General features: G+C 34.7%; 1 long non-coding RNA gene across 1 annotated transcript; it reads left to right on the top strand.

Moving 5' to 3' along the window:
• The first annotated feature begins 449 nt into the window (after positions 1-449).
• LOC144975660 (uncharacterized) lies at positions 450-1,911 on the top strand. Its single transcript, XR_013645962.1, has 3 exons — positions 450-654; positions 1,203-1,325; positions 1,705-1,911. It is a non-coding gene; the product is annotated as an uncharacterized LOC144975660 (long non-coding RNA).
• The last annotated feature ends 3,396 nt before the right edge of the window (positions 1,912-5,307 follow it).

The raw sequence follows: 5,307 nt of genomic DNA on the forward strand, positions 1-5,307 counted from the left end.
AGAAAATTATGAAGATTCGAAAAATAGGTGGCTCCAAATACCATTTTTATTAAAAAGACCTTAAAATTCGTCGTAAAGTCTAGTGAAAACGCGCACTTTGTGACGTTTTGGCGCTCGATGACAAAAGTATAAAAAACAAACATTCTCACCCATTAAGAACATCTTGATTAGTTTTTGATCGTGGACATATGTTTGTTTTAATGTTTTCCATTATTATTTACCAAAAATCTAGCTTTTAATTATTTTAAAACAATTTTTTGTCTTCTGACCGCAGACAAAAACCCCAATAAAAATTGTCCTTTTTTGCCCGTGCAACAAAACGATGAGTCATTAGGACGACATATCCTTTACTAAGTATGTACTAGGATGTCTTAGCGCCTGTAAACGAAAAAAAAAAAAACAACAAAAACTAAAAAAAAATATTTAAAGCAGTTAAAGAGGTTTCTTTCAACCAGTGTGTACAGTACAATAATGCTAAATCGAAATGCGGTTTTGTCATCTGTCACCGCCTCTCCCTTCGAGATAACGACAGCTCCATCTACCGACAATGGCATCATGTGTTGTCTAAAGAATAACTGAGAGAATGAGTTTTGTCTTTTGAACGATGTCAACAAACTACAATTTTATTTTGTGCAATCGATATTCGTTGAAAAGGTAAGGAACAATCTTTTTCATCTATTATAAATGTCTTATATCATCGTGATGTTATTTTACTTTATGCGCATGCTAGTGCGATAAGTATCGCGCAACGTATGACAAAAGAATTGAGTTGTGAAAAAAGAATTGGGTCAGATCAAAGCTGAGTCACAGTAATATCATTCTACACACACAATAAGCCTCCAGGATGCAATAGATAGAGTAAGATTATGGCCCATGCTTGGATCTGAACATATTTTTCTATCATTATATAATATAAGTTGCATGTGTTATGTCAGTACTAAATTTAGACCCTTTTAGATTCGATTCGATATCGATTAGCCTGTCGATGATTGATGATAGAATAACGGTGTTTATCCATACTGCTACCCGAGAAAAAAAAAGATAACTAATTTATTATTAACTCAGTTGATCAAAAAAAGAACATCTCCACACATAATTCTGCAAATACACGCTAATATTCACACACATTGTTTTACCTTTTGCTTATTCATGTTTTTTTTTTAACAGTGTATTGACTTGTTTGTTACATTTCTACTTGCCAGCCTCACAGTCCTTTGTTTCCTTAAAATTAATAAGCATCATGCCTGGGGACCTCGTCAAATTGGAATGCTAGTTTGATTTGTTGAATAGTCAAGATTGCAAGGACTAAAGTTTCATTTTAACAGGTATTTGGAAGTATGTGTTCGTTGTGTGTGTTGTTGTTGTTGTTGTTGTTTTGTTATTTTTTGTTTTGCAGAGAATCTTACCACTGAGCTATCCAAGCCCCGTCAACTAATATGTGTTTAACCTTTCTCACGCAAACACACACACAAATACACACTCACACGCATACACACACACACACACACACACACACACACACACACACACACTCGCACGCACACAAACTTGTTCATTCTGTCAGCTCTCAAGCTACCCTATATCGCCTTAAGATGGTAACATTTTCTGTAACTACGTAATTCACACTTTGTAGTATGAAATAACTTTAAATATTGTCTCTTGAGTATGTCATGGGGTTTTGTTTTATTTTTCTTTCCTTCCTAGAATGCGCTAATATGGCAGGAGGAAAGAAGCGACAGACATCCATTGTCGACTGTAAAAATCTGAACAAAGTTCCAAGACTCGATCAAGCTTCCCCTGAAATTTACTGGTCGAAGTGCCTGTTTTGTCAAGAAACCATTGAAAATTCTCTTCTCACAAACCCTAAAAAGCAACCAAGTTAAATTGTATTGAAGACACTTATGTTGCAATTTCTGAGGATATCAAACTTTTTCATGGCTCAGGTAGATTGCCAATAGCATTGAAATTCAATAGTAACCAACCTGTGAAATGTCTTGCTAATTTTTTTGAGAGACAATGATGGACTTTACCACAAGAATTGCAGACACAGGTTTCATAAATCAAAACTCAAAAGGCTTGCAAAGAAGATAAATCAATGTAATAGTGAAGCCGTTGCAAGTCCTGATACTAGAGGCACATTTAACACATCACATGTAAGCAAACACTGCTTGTTTTGTAAGGGTTGTGAAGGGGAATTGACTGAGGTCCGGACTCTTGCTCTCTCACAAAAAGTCTACGAGGAAGCTGTCCTTCTTTCAGATACAAGTATTCTTAGAGTATTTGCGGAGGGTGATCTTATTGTGGTGGAAGCAAAGTATCATAAGCCTTGCCTTATACTGTTCCACAGAAGAGCAGACGATTTTAGATGTAAAAATACTTCAGACAACAAATACAAAACACACATTGCAGAATGCACACAGGATATTGTCAATTTTATTGATCAACAACAAGCACAGACACAAATGTTGTGTTTAAGCTGAATGACCTCTACAATTTACTTTTGTCAAAATTAAATACCATAAATTTGTCGGATGTATATGTACATAAAACTAGATTCAAAGAAAATTTACTATCGAGAGTTCCTTCTTTAATGGAATACAGGGATGGGCGGGAAGTCTTGCTTACTTTCAAAGAGGGGAATATTATTTCACAAGCAGCTATTGCCGATTTAGATTCAAATGATGATCTTGCAATACAAAAAAGCAGTTGATATTATAAGAGCAGAAATAAGAAATCATACATTCATATCACCCCTCAATATAGATCATGATAGCATTGTCAATAGTGTACCACACAAATTAGTGAAAATTGTGAATGGCATTTTTTAGAAATGGAAACGAGTGTCACTTCAATTCTGGGGTTACACGAACAGATGTGGTTATCATTCTGATATCACAGTTTGCTGCATTGGGAATGGAAAAGTTTGTCAACTACGGTACAGGAAAACATAGAAGTCTGATACCTATCCACTCAACTGTTGAACCCCTGGGTCCTGAAAAATCTCTGGCTATATCCTTCTTCCATGCCTTTACGGGGTGTGACAGTGTCAGCTCATTTGCAGGGAAGAGAAAGAAAATAGCATGTTCAGTTTGGGCCGCATTTGATGATCTTACAGACTCATTTAAAGCTCTTGCTAATCAACCCTCTAAGGAACATATAGCCAGCCATTTCAACACCATCCAGAGATTTGTCTGTTGTTTGACAGAGCCACCAACTTATCTGCTGTCAATGAATGCCGGCATGAACTTTTTACAAAAAAAAAGTCACGCCTTCCAGACAATATGCCACCAAATTGTGAAGCTCTCAAACAGCATTTAAATCGAGCAGTTTACCAAGCTGGTTATGTATGGAAACGCTCTCTTGCTAAAGACCCTAGTCTTCCTTCCAAATCAGATTTTGGTTGGAAAGAAGATGGGATGCCAAAGTGGTCCACTTTGACTGACCTTACACATGCCTCACAAAATCTGATTAAATGTAACTGTTCATCAAAGGGATGCTCCAAAAGATGCAATTGTGTTAAGGCATCTCTTCCATGTAATCTGTTATGTGCCTGCAATGGTCAATGTTCTAGAGACAATGATTGACTTTAAACACGTTTTTCAATTGTATGTTTTCAACAAACTATGTAATTAAAAAGGGATGTAAATCTATAATAATAATAATAATAATAATAATAATAATAATTCTGCTGTTAAATATGTACACAGAAAAATGTTTTAAATGGTTCAATTCTTCATTGAATAAATATGTATTGTACAATATATATAAATTTAAACGTGTTATTTGCTATATGATAGGAATACATATAACTCTTATGTTTGAGAGTGATTGTACGTGTGTGTCGGGAGGAGAAGGGGTACTTGCTTTGGCAGTTGAATTGTCTATTATTGTTTTTTTTTTTAATCAAATTAATATTGCTTGATTTTAGAGGATGTGAAGATTAAAAAATGTTTTTGAAATGCGTGGCATTTCAAATATATGTCAGATTCTAAACCATTTAAACAGTTTCTAGGAAGGAGATATATATTTTTTTTTTTACTTTCCTGAAAAATCCCATTTGAATTTCGTATTTTCTTATATATTTCAATAAAATTCAAATGGAAAAATAATTTGTGAGTCCAGAGTACGCAACAGAATAACAAAATATCCACATTGTTATAAAATATTTATAAAACTGTAAATTTTTGAGGAAAAAATTATTTTTTTTAAAAATGCATTTTGTCACCTTTAAAGGGCAATAACTCTTGGTTCCAGCTATTTTTCAACTTGGAGCCACCTATTTTCGAAATCCTCATAAAATTCTGCATTTTGTGTGAAAATTTCATGCTGGTTACACGATTTGCACAATTTTTCCGTTAAGGTAACGGACTATAATGGCAAAACGTGATTTTACAGGAGAGCCGAAAAACTTTTCAAATTTTACTTCAACTTTTTACAATAACTATGCGGAGAATTGATGCAAATTTGATATCAATCGAAAGGTCTTTTTATATTCTATCACATTTGATGTATAAAAATAGAAAATAGAAACCTGTACTATTCGAAAATCTGAATTTACTGTTATACGGGGTTTTGTCACTGCATCGGTATCCGATTGGAGTGGTGCAAACACCGTATCTCACATTATACGGGGTTTTGTCGTTGCATCATGACGCATGCTATACCGTATCTCGGCGTTTAACCTATATTTTTATGTATTGGGAACCGAGTGTTACATCGGGTCTTTCAAATTTATTTACTACTGATAATATTTCGTTATGAAGTAAGAGGAAGAGGACAAGGAGGAGGAGGGTGAGGAGAAAAGAAGAAGAAGAAGGAGAAGAAGAAGAAAAAGAAGAAGAAGAAGAAGAAGAAGAAGAAGAAGAAGAAGAAGAAGAAGAAGAAGAAGAAGAAGAAGAAGAAGAAGAAGAAGAAGAAGAAGAAGAAGAAGAAGAAGAAGAAGAAGAGAAAAAGGAGGAGGGTGAGGAAGAGGAGGAGGGGAGAAGAAGAAAGGGAAGAAGAAGAAGAGAGAAGAAGAAGAAGAAGAAGAAGAAGAAGAAGAAGAAGAAGAAGAAGAAGAAGAAGAAGAAGAAGAAGAAGAAGAAAGAAGAAGAAGAAGAAGAAGTAAAAGAAGAAGAAGAAAAGGAAGGAAAGGAGAAGAAGAGGGAGGGTGAAGAAGAAGAGGAGGGAAGAAAAGAAGAAGAAGAAGAAGAAGAAGAAGAAGAAGAAGAAGAAGAAGAAGAAGAAGAAGAAGGAAGAAGAAGAAGAAGAAAGAAGAAAGAAAAGAAGAAGAAAAAAGAAAGAAGAGAAGAAAAGAAGAAAGAGACA

The sequence above is a fragment of the Berghia stephanieae genome, chromosome 6, assembly GCF_034508935.2.
Source record: "Berghia stephanieae isolate SIO BIC M18660-M18661 chromosome 6, UCSD_Bste_1.3, whole genome shotgun sequence".
Lineage (NCBI taxonomy): Eukaryota > Metazoa > Mollusca > Gastropoda > Nudibranchia > Aeolidiidae > Berghia > Berghia stephanieae.